General features: G+C 38.0%; 1 protein-coding gene across 1 annotated transcript in view; it reads left to right on the forward strand.

Moving 5' to 3' along the window:
- Nucleotides 1-18947, forward strand: part of LOC145782833 (uncharacterized) — a 113197-nt gene that overhangs the window by 16397 nt on the left and 77853 nt on the right. The window lies entirely within an intron of this gene.

The following is an 18947-nucleotide window of genomic DNA, read 5'->3' on the forward strand; positions in this document are numbered from 1 at the left end:
ATCTGATCACAAGCCACTTTGAAAAGAAGATGATTAAGAGCACGTGCCCTGATAAAATTCACACATTCAACCACATGCTTCAATACTGTTTTCAAATATTCTGGAAGGTTTTACTTGCTAGTGCATGTAGATGAACGGCACAGTGTGTAGAAATGATGCTCGGTACGCGTTTTTTCACCACAGTTGTAAAGCCAGACGTAGCACCGAGCATAGAAGGGGCACCGTCTGTGCAAAGTGACCCCACATGATTCCAGGATATATTATTTTGCTGAAAGAAATTAGGCCTATCCATTTTTTCAGAATTATAACCGCTTTGGTACCGTAGTCGTCTCTAAACTTTCGAGTGCAACACTACCAGTTTTTTAATAACTGAAAAATTGAAGTTTGCTTTAATTTATGATTCAATAAATTTACCCCCTGAGGGTAAATTTACCCCCGGTTAAGAACCTCTGCTATAGCGGGATGAAAATGTGTTGTATCATAGAAACAAGTGACGTATTGCTCGTAGGTTTGTTCTTTTGCAGTGTGGTGCTCTTTTAAAGTCATGTAAACTACTGCACATTGTGCAATATACAGGGGTCCCACTCGGCATAAAATCATAAAAAATCATAAAATTTTGCTTGATTTGGTAAAAATCATAAAATAGCATAAAATTTAGACACAATCATAAAAAATCATAAAATTTAGTTGTGATGGAGAACTGAGCATGTAAAAATCAAAAAATTGATATAGTGTAATGTGTAACAGTTCCAACCATGATAACAGAATAATTATTCGTGCAACGATTGTGACGCCGTCTATTGAATGCACTGATTTAGGATAACATGTGGTTGCGTAATCAAGTCCAGCGTTGCCTGTGGAGCTGGAATTAGAAAAGGATCGTAGCTAGATACTTTCATTGCATGTTTTAAACGTCATTAGACATAGGCTAGACAGTAGACAAGTAGACGCTGACAAGATTTCAAGACATTGCAGTTATTGTGGGAGAATGGTGATAGGATAATTTGACAGCAATGTTTTGGGAAAAAGCGTAGGGTTAGGCAAGGAAACTATTGAGGCCATTTGCAAGCAATGTGTTACTCAGGCCTCGAAATTCATGGCAGACATGTCCTTAAATCTTGAATGGGACTTCTGACATTATTTCCTGCAGTTTTTGTCTCAGCAAAAAAACTTCAAGTCAAACATTGCATCCACCCAGAGATACAAAAGGATTTCAGAAGCATTAAAAGATCCTTTGATTGAATATATTTCATTTGTATCATTTGCTTCTGGTGACTTTGAACGGTTTTTAGTCCTATTCCAATGTGAAGAGCCACTGATTCACATTCTTTACTCAGCAATCTGCTATCTGATCACGGCTTTGTTTAGTAAATTTATCAACAACAAAAAAAACATCATCCACAGAGTCAGAAAATATTTTGCTTGATGTCACAAAGAACTTCAGAAGCCGTTGAACTTGATTGATGCTGGAACACAAGCAAAAATTTTAGTCAGTGATATTGCAGTCCTTACTGAAGCTGACAAGAAATTTAAATCTGACTGTCTGAACTTTTTTGTGGTTGCTACAAGTTACCTTTTACATCATTTGTCATTCCATTCATCTGTTCTTAAGCAGGCACAATTTTTGGGATGCAATCTCGATCTTTTCAGGAGGAAAAATTTAAAATTGCCGATACTGCGATCAGCCACTTCGGCTTTTTTTTAATTTTTTCTCTTGATCTTTTCAGGGTACGAAATGAGGGTACGAAGTGTTTAGAGTACAAATTAGGTTGCACCCAATTTTTGTACCCAGAAAAATGAAATAATGTTGGAGCTACAACTTCTATCGTCAATCTAACTTGGACAGTCTCCAATTGCCTTAAAAAGTGTCCTGCAAATGCTTTTGCAATTGATGTACATCTGTTTTAAGAGAAGAGCTTTATGATAAGGCAAGACTGCAGGGGTTATGGTATCAATCTAAGGATATTCTAGATGAGTTTTACAAAAAGACTGATCTTGAAAGTAACAAATAGCTACACCAATTCCTAATCTTCTTACTGGACTCAAGCACTAATCAAATATGGTTTAACAGTAACACCCCTACCAAAAGTGTCTTCCTACAAGACAATTGACTATTATTGGACAAAAATTGGAGGCCTGTTAGATGATGCTGGGATAAAAAAATATCCGCAACTATTTTGTCTTGCAAAATATGTTCTAACATTAAGTCATGGTTAGAGCTGGGCGATATTACGATATTTCGATACAATACGATATTTTTTTGGCAGCGATATTTATTCACAAACCTCCTATTTTATCGTTTATAAATGTACTGAAACTATAGCAACATTTTCGCATGCGCAGGTACACAGACATCGCATGCGCAGACAACCCAGTGTGTGTGCATGGTTTACGCATTACAAGCAGTCTTTGTGATTACGCAATCCTGCTTATTGATTCCCATGTGTTGCGTTGTTGCGAAGGATGAAATCCGGTAAATACGATAGGAAACTAGCAAGCTGACTGAATTTACGTAGCATAGCGTAGCGGCCATAGCATAGTGTAGCGGCCGTAGCCTACAGTAGCTACAGCTAGGTAAATACTTTATTTTGTTTTGCTACTCACAACTGCATCTCTATTTTGCATCAAAAACTATCAACAAGGATAGCTGCATCTGTACATGGTGGCGAGCTACAGCACTGATTTTTCCTACACTTGCAAAAGTTGCAAGAAAACTTCTGTGCATTCAAGCCACCGGTGTTAGTTGTGAAAGGGAGTTTTCACTTAGTGGCTCAATTGTTTCCAAGAAGACAGGCCTCGAAATTCAAGACGGGCATGTCCGCCGTCACAGCATGTGATGTCTGCGGGAAGTACCATCTAGATCGGTCATACTTGTCCGCCGAGAAATAACACAGAAACTAGCGATGCAAATCGTCATTGCATAGCACGAACAATTGTTGTGAGAATATAATTTCCCGTGCATCTACAGTAGAAAATGTGAATACTGTATCCCTTAGCTTCCATTCAAGCAAGAAAATTTTCGATTTTTACGTTGTTTCAACGATTGATGACATTGAATCAGCGTAACAAAGGTGAATTCTTTGCTAAGAACCGATGGGAGTACCGGTAAACTAATCACGCGCAACAGTTCAAGTCTTACGTCACAATGTCTTGCTTTGATCTCCGAGTAATATTGCTAAGGCAAGGTTGGCTACAAAATTAGATTATACCAGTAGGCTATTACAGCAAGATGCAGCAAAATTTGTTAAGTTTTGGTATTACAGTAAGAAAGAAAAGGCCTAAGAAAAATTCACTTTCGCTCACATGACACGCAAAAATAAACCTAAAGAAAAACGCCTGTGAAACTTTGCACAGCAGAAAATAGTACGGTAGCGTTAGTGTAGAAGTTTTCCGACTCGTACCCAGAGCATTGTGATGCAAGAAGCCACACGACCTCGTTCGGTGGAAGTTAATCATTTATGCGGCGTATTAAGCAGCTACATGGTGCTTTCACTCTTCAAGCGCACGTCATTGGTCTGAAGAAAGCCTTTCAGAGCGGCTTTGCTGAAATTTTAAAAAGCCTTCTAAACCGTAGCTATTGTTCTCAAATGGCGAAGAATTATCAAGATAAAATGATTAAGCATGATCGACGCTAAAACTGGTGTGTCCGCTGTGAAACTTAATTTGTCCGCCGAGATAGCTGCTCAGACCGGACACGTTTGTCCGCCGTCAACAAAAACAAATTTCGAGGCCTGAGAAGAGATTGTGCCTAAAACCCTGCAATGTCAACATGCTGACATTTTGGTCTAAAAATCTTTAGTTTGCGAAGGTTAAATCGCAGCATTGTTTGCAATAAATGTTGTTCATGTCAGCATAGGCGCCGACTTTTAATTTTGCACGGGGTGGCGGATAGCACAATATGGCAATCTAAAAACTATCAAACTGCATGTTTTTGTTTGATTTTTACTAAACGTGTTTCGTAGATGCAATTGTCTTTTCACACCTGATTTGTAGCTCGATAATTTACAAAGCAACTTTAAAACAAAGCACAGGAAGTATGTCGTGAATTTTATTGTTACGTTGCTGCTCTGACACTTAACATTTGGCAAAAGTATTTTTGCGAACAGCAGCTCTGTCAATCCAACTGTTAATCAACTGGTCAAGTTGTACCCGTTAAGCTTCAGCTTAATAAACATTTAAAATTAGGACATGATTCAATCGCTGTTGTGTCATGGTAGATCGCAAGTAGGTTTTTATGCGCCTGAGTGCACTAAACGATCGCTCCGCCTCGCAGGTGGTGGAAGGCAACGATAAGTATATTTTCACAATGCAGACCATGTTTGGAAGCATTAATGAAATTGTTTCATTGCTTGCAAATTGATCAAGCAGTTGAAACATAGTTGAAACAAAAATCTGTTTTTAATATTGTTCCATGTAAACGTGTAAATTTGCAGAACATTAAAACTGCTACTTTACTAAGTGCACTTTTCAAATAAAACTCAAAAAGTTTCGAAAATTGCATTTTTTTAATGAAATTTGAAAATAGATATTCATTTATTCATTTAGGGGTGGAGCCATCAATTATTGAGATAATTTTGTTTCCAAGTATTTCATAGCTGTCATAATTTATAGCGATATTATGAGCAGTTTAAACTTTTTCAAAAAATTTTTGAGGGAGACAATGGAAAAATCGGATTTTATTGATTAATAAATCCCATTGTAAACCTAACAATTACAAATGTAACAATGACTTATGACAAGTAACAAATAAAACGATCGCAACAACAACAAGGAAAAAACTCATAGCCACGTGTTGCATAATCTTCACGTAGCTTGCTTGATGTTACGCGAGTGTCATGCTTGTGACAAAAACAATCATTTTCTTCGCAATACTGTATTTGTTCACCTCTTGCTTTACGTTGACTTGAAGCGAAAACCAATGATCAAAAAAAAGTTGAAACATCCGTTTAAATTACATTTATTTGCAGTAAGTAATGTAACCTAAACGGGGTGGCTGCCTCCCCGCCACAGCGGTTACGGGGTGGCGTGGCCACCCCGTAACCCCGTAAGTCGGCGCCAGTGCATGTCAGTACCAGTGCTCAGTATGTTTTTCATGCAGTTATAGAAAGCGGTGCTTTGCAATTCGCCGTAAAATATCGAAACTTAGATAATATCGTTTTATTTTTGGTAATATCGTATCAAAATTATTTTACCAATATCGCCCAGCTCTAGTCATGGTAATGCCAGTCCTGAAAGAAGTTTCTCCATTAATAAACATTTGATTGATTCACATAGAAGTTCTCTTAAAGAAATCACAATTGTTGCACTGAGAATGGTGAAAGGTGAACTAAATCGGTATGATGATGAGGTAAACTTTCCCATTAACAGAACACTAGTTTCAGAACTAAAAGGGTGCTCATACAAAGTATATGGCTGACCTTGAGCAGGAAAGAGGTCTTGAAGAAAAATTGAGAAAAGAGAAAGAAAGTGCTCAGGCTACTGTTAAAGCCAACAATATGGCAGAAAAACAAAAGGAAATCAAAAAAATTGAAGATGAAATTAAAAAAAACTGAAGCAAGCATTAAAGCTGCTGTTGAAATTATTGGCGATGGGCATGCAAAGCTTCAGGAGGCATTGTCAAACAAAGCGTTGGATCGAAAAGTTTTTCAAGCAGCTGAAGCAAGAATTGACATCGCCGTAATCGTAAAAGAAAATGTGAGAAAGTGCTTCCTAATGCTATAGCCTAGGCTCCAAACTGAAATTAAAAAGAAAAGATTGTAAAAGGGAATTTTTTACCAGTTAACTTTGTCTCAACAAGTTAAGTTGACTTTGAAATTGAACGAACGCCATTTTCAGTCTTATTTCTATTTTGTTCGTGTTTCAACTGCCTTGCTGTGAGTATGAAGTAGACTAAAATTATGCTGACTTACAATCGGTATCTCTCTCTCTTAGTTTTTGTTTGCATTTTCTTGATCTAGTATGGCTTAGGTTTTTTGTACTTCAGAATCAGAAATTTTATCATCATCATCCTATCAGAAATTTTATTATCATTATCCTATCATTTTTCAATTCAGTGTTGTGAAGAGGCTGTTCTATACTATGAATGGCCGCTATAGTTTTTCATAGGGTCACTTTGGCCACTAGTCGAGTAAGGATCATTGGTTATGATACCTATGGAGGTTTATTTTAAGTTTAGAGTTAAGCCTGAACTTATTTAAAGTAAGGTCATTACTCGGTTCGAGATCTGAAATAGCGCTAGATCAGCTTTGGGTTGCATTAACCATATATAGTGGCCACTCGTATTTTAGAAAAGCCCCTATTAGTGTTAAAATATAGGTCTGTAGCTATTTGAAACTAGGTATTCTACTGTTCTTGCATTTAATTAAGTGACATAGTAGCCAACTAGCCATGTTCTACACTATGGTATTGCAGCTTCCTGAACAGTTGTTTCGTTTATTGTAAAGCACTATTGCATCACATATTTCACTTTCTTCACACATTACATATTCATTTTCTTTATTTTTTAGGCTGGTTGTAGTAAGAGTGTAATAATATAATAACTGATTTACGGCACTCAGCAAAGCAGGGTGATCTAGACATTCAGTTTGACCATTTGAGTACAGGTAATGTTACTAAAAAGTTGGTTTACATGAGCCATGCTAGAAAGATCAAGCCACAGCAACTACTGATTAACAGGTCTGTTCCAAAGGAATTATGATAAGTTAGATTTCTGCAGAACCTAGAAGTAGCCTACTGGTTATTCCCAATGTCTTCGCAAGTCTGTTGTTGCGTTGATTTGATTTTTAAAGTGCAGCTTGCTCTGAACTGAGCTAAACAATTTAACCATATTGAAATAATGTAAAGAATAACAAGCTTACAGTATATTATTATATGTTTTGTACTTTCACTCAAAAGCTGTAGCCTATGTTGGGTTTGACGTGATGACTTGCATTGATTGTTTTTCCGTAATCGCTTTTTATCCTTAAATTGTAAAAAGAAATACTTTAAAAAATTGAATATAACAAAACATCGAGCTCTGATGTAAAATCATAAAAAAAGCATAAAATTTTGATGAAAAATCATAAAAAAATCATAAAATAACCAAAAAAATTCATAAAAAATCATAAAATTTTTGACTTTTTTGGCATAAAATCATAAAAAAAGTAGGAAACTTTTGAGTGGGACCCCTGAATATAACAATTTCTGCTATTCGCTTTTACCCTGATCTTTCATTTTTGCCATAAAAATAATATTCAGTTATTCACGGCACAAAATTCTGCAACACAGAAGGTTACATCATTATAACATAGCATGATGTCCATCTTTGTATATATAATTATATATAGATGTCCTTTTTTATAATTACACCAGCAAGTTCTTCCTAAGAGTTAGGAAAGAGGTATTTGGCAGTCTACTTTGTTTTAGCATTGCAAATGGGTTTTGAATGCAATCTAATTTGACATTGTCCAATTCTAGAAGAAAATGAAGCAGAGACTCAATAACGTTTGATTTCACATCATTGTTAGAAAAAAAAACACACATGCAGTGATACACTCTCGGCGTGAAATTTCAATTTTAGCTCGTTTCTGCATTGTATCCATCTGTGTATCAGATGGAGTAGGACTTAATACTTTAATGTCGCTTTCAAGAGAACGAATGTCACCATAGCGGGATGAAAATGAGTTGTATCATAGAAACAAATACTGTATTGCTCGTACGTTTGTTCTTCTGCAGTGTAGCAAAGAGAGCATAATTTACATTTTCCAGTTGACTTTCCCAGAGTCGTAGTTTTGTTTCGAATGCGTGTAGGCTAGGCCAAGGGCACCAAAAGTGGGGGGCAAGAGGGAGGATGCACCCCTGCCCTCAATTTTTCTGTAGATAAAGAGGCAATGGTGCCCTTTTTAGGTCATGTAAACTACTGCACATTGTGCAATATAACAATTTCTGCTATTCGCTTTTAGCCTAATTATAGCCTAATCTTTCATTTTTGCCTGAAAATAGTATTCAGTTATTCACGGCACAAAATTCTGCAATACAGTAGGTTGCATCATTATAACATAGCATGATGTCCTTCTTTGCATACCGGACACTTGTATCATTACTCGATAGTGAGCTGATAGATGAGCGTTATTGCTATATCTTATCTTTAAAATTAAACAAAAAATTGGTTTTTCAGCAACAAAAGTGCTCGTTTTTCATAATCCTGCCTCCTCAGTCAAAAATCGTTCTGGCGCCCTTAGGCTAGGGGCAGTGGAATACCGGGACGACTCGCTTTCGGAATGGCCCGTTTCGGCGAGTCCGATTCGACGAGTCCGATTCGACTAGTCCGATTCGGCGAGTTCCCTATTCGGCGAGAGCCTTTTTCGGCGAGTGCCCTATTCGGCGAGTTTTTGAAATTTTTAAAAGGAAATTATCGGGTACCGTAGCCTAATTACAATTGCCGTTTTTACATAGTTTTAACATCGCTAAACGTTGAAATCGTGCAGAAAGGAATAAAAATAAAATGTTTGAACTATTAAATTAAAATTCGTCATGTCAGTTCAGTTGTTTTTATTTTTGACCATCATATCAAAAACAATACACGTCGACATAGCAAAGGTGTAGAAAAAGGTAGAAGCGACAAAACGCGAACGTTAAAACGTGCTTGTGACCGAAGTAAGTTATTGAGTTGAAAGAAATTTGGCACGGTCGCAACACCTTCAGAAAAATTTAAGATATGAAGGGAAAATGTTACAAAGAAAATGTTACAAAAAAAATCATGCTTATGTGTATAAGTTAGTACTTTTGAATAGTTAAAATGATTAGTTTGGATCAACAAATGAGAACCCATTGTAGTAACAGAATGAAAAGGCTAACCAAATGTGTGGCCTATCGTTTTAACGTCGCTAAACGTTGAAATCCTGTAGAAAAGAGAACTTTGCTGACTAGGATACGTTGAAACTGAAAAACATTCACAGAAGCCCTACGATACGTTGCATTTTTAAGATAATGTATTCAGACGTTGAATCAATGTACAAATGAAATGTTATGCTAAGTGGGTTCTTGGAACAATCCGTAGGGGTTCTGTGAATGTTTCTCAGCTTCAACGTATCCTAGTCAGCAAAGTTCTCTTTTCTACACGATTTCAACGTTTAGCGACGTTAAAACGATGTAAAAACGGAAATTTTTGCTGGTTGGGATAACTGGGCTACGGTACCCGATAATTTCTTTTAAATCCAAGCTGTAGGCCACACATTTGTTGATCCAAACTAATCATTTTAACTATTCAAAAGTGCTAACTTACAGACATAAACATGATTTATTTTTTTATTTTTTGTAACATTTTCTTTGTTTTATTTTCCCTTCATATCTTAAATTTTTCTGAAGGTGTTGCGACCGTGCCAAATTTCTTTCCATAGGCGCCGACTTTTCAAAAAACCTTGGGGGGCGAGAAAGGTGATAACGTCATAACCATAGCGCTATTTACTCAATTAAAATAGTCTTTGATTAAGCTTAGTGTCGTGTTTATATTAACAAATAGGTCGCAAACCGAATTTATTAGAAGCGCTGCTTGAAAGGATTAGTTTTACGCACGCAGTACGCCTAGTCGTAAAAAGTTTGATATTGTTAGCTCATAATTGGAACTGTTGGAAAACAAGCCGATTCATTTCCTTTTCGTGCGAGTGAACAACAACGATCAAGACAGTGAAGTTATCGAAATAAAACGCAAAAATCATTATCTCAAGCAGAGTGAAAACCCGGTATCAGTTTTATTAACCTCGTTTCGCTAATTACTTACTTTCAAAGCGTTGACAACGGCGAAGTGTTTTCTCTTCTGTTTTTTATCGAAAGTCTTTATAGTCTTTTATTGAATACAGTAGGCTATACTCGAGTAAAGGTCGAGATGTTCGCAAGTGATTTTCACCTCAAAAAAACAAGTTCAACTAACACGAGACAAGCTGTTGCCTCCAGCTCAGCAATTTTCAAAATGAACGCACTAAAAATCATTGTCGACGTAGATTACGGATTGTGAAATCGCGTCGGCTTAAGTGAAAGTTTTGAATACGTTTATTTGCAGTGATTCAAACTTAATTTTCAAATTCAATGATTTCTTGTCAATTCTAAACTTTATGCACTTGTTGAGCAATATGCAAAGCTCACGAGACAAAACAGAAAGAGGAGATCATTTTTTTATTTTTGCGTGTAGGATATAATCGTTCTTATTATTACGTAACATTCCATGATCGTTAAAGTCGATGTCAAACCTTAGCGGCCGCATAAAACAATGATGTCAGGTTAGCTAGGTGATAATAGCGGTGAGAGACGTCGTTAATGCAAGCAATATCTGCGACCAAGACCATTAAACACCTTTTCTTTTTTCGGTTTTCAATTTAATTCTCACACATTGCAAAAACAATGCGTTCTGTTGAATCACAATTGATCTCACAGCGGGAAGACCTCGTTGAAAATAGCGCGTCTAATTTAGCTGGTTTACTTAATATTGCAGTGAATAGTTACGTGACTATTCCAGCAGTACTCTACCATCTACTTTGAAATTTCCATACCGTATGACAGTAGTTCTCAAACTGTGCGTCGCGACGCCCTGGTGCGTCGTTTCACTTTTCCAAGGGCGTCGCAGAATAGTTTCGTTTCTAGGCTGAACTCAGTTTAAGATTATAAAAATGAGGTTAACCCTTTGATGATTGCTGGGACACATGTGTCCCATGCACTTAGCTATTACACCGCAATTAACTAAAAAAATTGCCACTGCTGATACCCTAACGCAGTATTGGATGTCTAATTCAAAAAAAATTGCTGACTCTGAATCATTTTTCTTGGTGTTATTTCAGTTTGAAAACAGTGAAGAGTTGAGGTTACAAGTGCGTTTTTTTCCCTTCAAATTTGCGAAGCATATTTATTACATTTGTCCAAGCTCGAGTCGAAATTTGCAAAATACTTCCCGGAAAATTTTTTAAACTACGAATGGATTCGTGATCCTTTCGTGGTAGAAAATCCGGCAAATTTTTGGATTCAATGAATGACGATTATCCAGGTTTGGTGCAAGAAAGCACTGCAAATTATTATCCCATTCGCTACGTCGTATTTATGTGAAGCAGGATTTTCTGCCTTGGCGGTGATAAAACGAAATATCGATCACGAATAAACAGTGAAAGAAAAATGCGTGTGGCAATTTCAAAAATTCTCCCTAGATTCAATGAACTTTATGAAAACAAACAAGCCCACACGTCACATTATATAATATGCATTGTTTTTTGTTGTTGTATCAATAAGCAAAACTTTAATAATAAGTTTCTGCATTTACTTTTATTTGCTGGTGCGTCGCAAGTCAAGAAAACTTTTCTAGAGGCGTCGCAACAAAAAAAAGTTTGAGAACCACTGCCGTATGAGATAGCCATGCGATCAGCTGCTGTTTTGCGGGCAAGAGCAACGTAGGCTTTTCTTGCATTCGGCATTCTTTAAGTCCGTTTAAATTATCTAAATCTCCTTCGCGAAGTGTTTTATATTTGAAACACCACTTGTCATCACCATTTTTGTTGCCCCTCAACCATAAATTTACGGGGGGCGCCGGCCCCCCCTGAAGTCGGCGCGTATGTTTCTTTCAACTCAATAACTTACTTCGGTCACAAGCACGTTTTAACGTTCGCGTTTTGTCGCTTCTACCTTTTTTACACCTTTGCTATGTTGACGTGTATTGTTTTTCATATGATGGTCAGAAATAAAAACAACTGAACTGACATGACGAATTTTAATTTAATAGTTCAAACATTTTATTTTTATTCCTTTCTGCACAATTTCAACGTTTAGCGACGTTAAAACGATGTAAAAACGGCAATTATAATTAGGCTACGGTACCCGATAATTTCCTTTCAAAAATTTCAAAAACTCGCCGAATAGGGCACTCGCCGAAAAAGGCTCTCGCCGAATAGGGAACTCGCCGAATCGGACTAGTCGAATCGGACTCGCCGAATCGGACTCGCCGAATAGTAGCAGACCCGACTCGCTTTATTGATGTTTCTTACGATATGGACGGCTGTAGGGTCATTGTGAAACTTAGAAATTGGCAGAACTGCAAAAAGTTTTCTTTGCGTTTGTGTAAATTTATTTTTATCAAATAAAATGCTATGTATTTTGCGTAAGGTTTAGAATGCTAGAACATCGGCAGAACCTTGCTACTGCAGTGTGAGGCTAACTACTGTTACTACTGTAGTGTGAAATCCATTGCTGCATTATTATGACTAGTATAGCATTACTACATAAACATGATATCACATATTTTCATGCATTTGTTTTGGCAATACACACTTTGTACACATGCAGGCAGATTACATACGCTGCACCTGGGTATGCGACATATGGCGGTAGACCTTAAGCTGCAGTTTCACCAAATTTTGTCATAATATTATGACCCTCCAGTTGTCCACCTTATTTTTGAGTGAGCAATCCCCTACTTCTACTGGGTCTGCTACTATTCGGCTAGTCCGATTGGGCTAGTCCGATTTGGCAATTACCCTATTCGGGTCTGCTACTATTCGGTGAGTCCGATTCGGTGAGTCCGATTTGGTGAGTCTGATTCGGTGAGTTCCTAACCTCTAACCCCTAACCCTAAACCCCTAACCCTAAAACGGCAATGATAATTAGGCTACGGTACCCGATAATTTAAAAAAAAAATTAAAAAAATCCCCCTTTAAGGGATCGGACTCACCGAATCGGACTCACCGAATCAGACTCACCAAATCGGACTCACCGAAACGGGCCATTCCGACCCTATTCGGCCACAGCCCGATTCGGCTAGTCCGATTGGGCTAGTTCCCTATTTGGCTCACAGTCTTTATCAGTTAGTTGCCTATTCGGCAATTTTTTGAAAATCCAACGATAATCCTTCTGTAATCCAACAAAATCCTGTAAATCCAACCACTCCTTCTGTTTATTTATAGAGTTTTGTATTTTATTCCACATTAGGCTATCGTTTCTTTTGCATTCTTGCATTTTATCCAGTGTTTACTTTTGAGTGCCTTCCCAGACGGCAAAATCCGTCATTTTTACATTGATACAACGTTTGCAGACGTTAAATCAATGTAAAAATGGCAGATTTTACTGTCTGGGTGAGCGGTGTGATAAATTAAAGCCTTCGGTTGCGTCATAATGAATTGCGTAATTACTACCCCTTGACGGAGGAGCAAGACCACGCGCGCCGGTATTTAAAAGAGAGCAACGGAGAAAAAAGTGAGAAGCGAGGTAAAGTTGTTTACCATAGAAATGCTTGTCACAAAGCAATAGCAAAATTCTGGAAAACCTTTTTGAATGCACTGATTAATGATTTTAATTGGGAAAGAAAGCCAGAAGTAGACATTTTTTTATTCAGGTTAAAGTGAAACCACTCTACGTTGGACTAAAGTTCAAAGTAACTATCAAGTTGCCTTGCAAAGCGGAAGATCAAAGTTTGCAAAACCGATCGTAAAGTTGATTTTGCCCAAAAATTAGGTCGTTGAAATCAATGCTTAATTACTCGTAACTTTCACGTGATATACCGTAGGCCTAAATTTTTTTGTAGTCAGAGTGTAAAGATGGAGGTTTGATGTTATCGAATTGAATCGCCGGTTAATACTTACCGCCGGTTAACTAAATTGATGGTGTTACGGCTGCGTGATTCTCCGCTCCTTGCGTATTTTTTAATGTTTGTGTTTTTATCCGGCAACCCTGTTTTTCTTATCTTTCTAAAATGTGGCTAGTTTGAAATCACTTAAAAGAAAGCTTGGAACTAAGTTTAAATGGTCATTAGTGAAAATGAATAGTTGTATGTTGTCCTTATTAAGTCGATCGGAACTGCCACAAGGAAATCTGTACTTGAATTGATTGTTCGTTTGGAAGAAATTCAGTTTTCTCTTTGGGTCTTGGTTTCGCCAACGTCAGTCTTCACCTTGACATCAATCAATATACACAACAATTTCAATTGGCGTGGTTGTACATTGGAGTCCAGAGGAGGCTGTCGCATTAAAAACCTATACTGACAGGCTGGTAAACTGCTGACGCTGTCAAAGCATCTGACGTCAGCCACAATAACTGACGTTGTTTATTTATAAGCAGCCTAAACCTAGCTGACCCTAACTTGTTTATTGTTTATTTAACTTGGGATTTGAACATTACTTCTACACGATGGCCAAACATGAGCAGTTCGGTTCCCTCTTAGACGAATTCAAGAAATGTTTAAAAACTATTAATAGGTTAAAAGTTACATCCAGTGACAGTGCAGAGATTTGATGTGCTGTTGGGAAATTGTATTCGTCATTGGATGCCTTAGAAGAGTGCTTTGTGAGCACAAAGGAAAGCAATCTGGATGAAGAAGGAAAATTCAAAGAAGAGTTTGAAAATTGTGAGAAGCTTGTCGATCAAGCCAACAAGAGTGTTGAAGAAGCGCTTCAAAGACTTGCAATCGAGTTTAGCTCCAGTGACTCAATGTCTGCTGTCTCTGGTGCCTCAAGAAAATCAAAGCAACCTGTAGGTCCCAAGAACCCATCCACAAAATCCCATCCCATTCCTGAAGGAAACAATAATGGACATGTAACCTTGAAAATTCCAAAAGAAGAAGCCAGATCCACGGCAATAAACCGTGGTCCACATGAATCAAGTTTAAATTCAATGCTGCACAATATTCCTGTAGAATCGGAACACGAGCAGCAACATCGGATCATGTCGTCTATGGAAAATCTGCACATGGAAAAAGAATACAACAATAGAGCTCCCTTATATGCTGAAAGGGCAACTGCAAGTTACCGCATCCCTGACATCAAGATTGATGTGTTCAAGGGCAACATCATTGAATTTCCAGCTTGGGAAACTGCCTTTGATGCCCTAATAGGAGATAGGGTCCATTGTCCTAAACACAAGCTGAATCTCCTTGGTCAATATTTGGATAAAGATGCAAAGGAGCTCATTACCGGTTTGCTTCTACACTAAAGCGAAAATGCGTACTTTATTGCAAGAAATCCCCTGAAAGAAAGGTATGGCAATCCAAGCGCGATTGGTCAGGCGTTTCTTCACAAGCTTTCCTCGTGGCCAAGGATCAGTCCTCGACAGACGGCGGAGCTTCAGCACCTGTCAGACTTTCTGATACAGGTTGCTGAAGTAAAACAGTCTGTTAATGGTCTTCAAATTCTGGACTTCCCACAAGAGTCCACCAAAATCATTCAAAAGCTTCCAGTTTACATGCAAAATAAATGGCGAGAAAGGGTTTTCTATTACAAAAGAACTGCAGGCCAGTACCCACCCTTTGAAGAATTAGTAAAGTTTGTCGAAGTTGGATCAGAGGAAGTGAATATTCCCGAACTGACAGGGCTAAATCCTGAAGTGCTGTCATTTAAAAACGCCATTAAAGACCCCAAACCAGCAAGGACATTTGCCACTACTAGCGAAGAAAGAAACTATAACTGTGTGGTACAGTGCAATTGCCAAGGAAGGCACGTCATCAATGATTGTTCTAAATTCTTGGAGATAGTGCGTGATCAGCAGCTTCAATTTTTGAAGGACAATCGACTTTGCTTTGCTTGCGGGCGCTGTAGTGACCACCGAGCTCAACAATGTTTGCACAGAGCAGTGTGTCAAATTTGCCGGAGACGTCATCTCACTGTAGAGGTAGGGGATAAAGTGTGACCTTCTCAGATTTTGCTCTGTCCACATTTTTTGGAAAGTATTTATGATAACTATCAACAATATGCAAAAAATTTTAAAAAATATTTATTTTTCATCAGTAGACACAATTTTTAAAATTTTGACCATATTTGCGAGAAAAAACGTAAATATTCGGTTTTCGGCATGTTTTGATGAATTCATAATAAAGAGTGTAGAGTAGAGTGTAGGTCCTCTACATGCAAGTATGCTGGGTACGTTCCACTTGACCCACTTTATTCTTCTGCACATCCTTAATTTTATTTTGACCTTAGTTGACCCCAAGAGCAGAGGCCTGACCTTTCGTTTCGTGACCTTTAGAATAGTGAAAATTCGAACAATTTTCTTTGTGTATGAAGACAGGAAAAATATTACGAAGTAAATAGTTGAAACCTACGAGAGATTGGCTACAGCAGCCTCACTGACTACATCTTCTATTGTCTGACTGACTTCTAAGCAATTATGGGAAAAAAAGATAATCCAATGACTAATGCTGCAAGCAAGAACTTGCAGGTAGAAGAGCATGTTGCAATTGCATTGTCATCTGATCATCGACCATATCATTTGCTTTGCAAAAGCCATACTGTTGAGAAGCCACCAATAACTCTTTGAGGTATTTTTTTCCATTCTTTTTTCAGATTAGCCTTCAGTGCTTCGAAACTTTGGTGGTGTTTAGTCGAAACCTTGCTCTCAAGGTAAGACCAGATGCTAAAGTCTAGGAGATCAAGGAGGCCATTCTTCCTTTTAAATGAAAAACGGCACATTGGCTGAAAACCAGTTTTGCGTTCTCTTAGCTCCATGTGAAGGGGCAGAATCTTGTTGGAATGACCAATTACGTTTTTTGAAGTGTTTCCTTTCCCAAGGCAACAATGAGCTTTCAAGAATATCATTTCGGTAGTTTTCTTGGTTCAATTTCACTCCTTGATCCACAAAAATCAATGGACTCCTTCTTGATTTGTTGACTGCGGCCCACGCCCCACACCATCACTGATGCCACCCCTGTGACCACCCAGGGTTCCATGTCACCATCTTTTGACCAAACACGATCATTCTGACTGTTAAAATGATGCTGGACATCAAATTTCTTCTCATCGCTCAACACTAGGTTTGGCAGCATGCCTCTTCGTTCAATGCGTGAGAGCAGAAATCTGACTCTGGAGAGACGTTTCTCAATAGTATTGGCATTTAGCAACTGTTTCTTCATGTGTTTGAATGGGCTCAATGGCTCATCTTCAAATCCTTCTTGAGAACTGTGAACATGGTTCCATAGGCCACGTTTGCCTCTTTTGCCAGTTTTTGAATTGGATCTCTTGTAATGTTAATTATTATTCATGACCCTGTATTTGAAGATCTTAAGAATGGTAAAATGGATAGGCTACTTTGGGTGATTTTGTTGTGCACTATAAACATGTACCGATATATCTTCCAGATACAGTCTTGAAATCTAAAATCGTACAATACATGTGCTATGATTCTGCAGCAGCCATACAGTTACAATGTGGTCGAGAATATGGCTTTGCTCAAGAAAACCAAAAATGTGCCACAAAATTGGACAAACTTTCAGAGCAGGATCTTCAAAACTTACCAATTAACAACCTCGATTGTGAGCGTGACCTGGGAAAATTTAGCCACCTGTCAAGTAGTAGCGAAATATCGCATTAATAAGTTCACTGCAAGAGGCATACGCACCGACATGAACTTATACCAAAGTAATCAAGGAAGAGTCGACAATAGATCAAAACAAATCATGAAAATCCTGAAGGTAAGAGAAACTAATTGGACGCCTGAATAAAAGGATGTATCCCGAGAAAAAACTGAGGCCAAATTAATGAAACGACAAGAAAAGGATAATGCAACGAAATTATTAGAATTGTGCAAAAAGTTGAATGGTCCTTGCACATCCACAACAGAACTTGGATCGATCCTGGCATTAAAATGTGACAAGCAGGAAAAAATTGTGAGAGCGGAATTGGCATATTACCGCCATACACACAAAGTGGATGCAATTTGAATGCCCGGATTATTCAAACTAAACAATATTTCCCATGAGGAATGTCTCGAAAATCTGTGCATTTTGTTGAGTGATATTGATTCATCAGTCTTCAGTACTGTAACAATCATGGACTTGCCGAGTAATCAAGGTGTCCTTCATGCGATGCATATTACCAAAACTGGAGTTCACCCTGTTCCAGATATTTGCGAAGAAAACAATTTGGAGGAAAACAGCTTATGCGTTACAGTGTGGGAAATGGCAGACGGACCTACAGGGTTTATTGGGTATGTACGTTCCCACAAAGGAAACATGGTGGTAGAAGTTGAACATTTGCATAGAGTACAACCTAAAAGCAGCCGGCTATGGAAATACCCCGAACATAATGACATTGAGGATGTTGACATGGAACAAGTGTTGCCATGTAAACCAGATGGTGATTGGGAAATGACTGGTGGATGCATGATGAAACTCATGCTTAAGAATGCAGATGACATTATAAACGCATTTTATCTTTGAACTTGAAGTAAAAAAGATAAAAATGCACGTTCAAATAGTATTGATTTAGGCTATATTTTCAAAGTGACTTTTTTCCAGGCTCCTTGCACGAAAGTGTGAGTTTCACGCTACGGTAACCGGATTCCTGCTACCGAAGTGTGAAACTCACACTTCCGTACAAGAAGCCTGGAAAAAAGTCACTTTGAGAATATGAAAACTGCAACTACGGTACCCGAAAACTGTTGCGCAGTATGTGTTTTCACACTTCGGGGAAAGGAATCAGGCATGCAACCACCGTTTTTACACTTGCGCACCTGAAAGTTCTGCTACCGAACTTCCATTTTCTAGGTTTGGTCCCAGGAAAAATTGGTCATAGTCATACAGCTGGGGAACGAATCTCGCAAACTACACTTGCGTACGGTACCTGATTTCCTTGAAAATTAAGGCTGCCATATATTTTGAATTGTTGGTGTGAGTTAATTGTACAATGTACATATCGTTGAAACTTAGCTTTCTTTTTTTTTATTCTTCGTTTCGCGAATTTGAAAGAACTAATCTTGCAAATGATGTCTACTGATGTGTAGTTGACGGATTTTAGTATTTTTTGCAGTTTTGAAGCCGTACATTAAAACTGTTTCCAAAATGGTTGGACACTGATGTTTTTGACACTACCCCCCAAAAAATGTGTTGTATCCCCTATCTCTACTTACTGGACTTCATTTCGAAAGGTCACCAGATAATCAGGCAACAACAAGTGGACAGTTGCATTCCAGGTGCGTAGAAGTTTGCAAGAGCGAAAATGAAGTCCAAGGATGTG

The sequence above is a fragment of the Aplidium turbinatum genome, chromosome 14 (genome assembly GCF_918807975.1).
Source record: "Aplidium turbinatum chromosome 14, kaAplTurb1.1, whole genome shotgun sequence".
Classification (NCBI taxonomy): domain Eukaryota; kingdom Metazoa; phylum Chordata; class Ascidiacea; order Aplousobranchia; family Polyclinidae; genus Aplidium; species Aplidium turbinatum.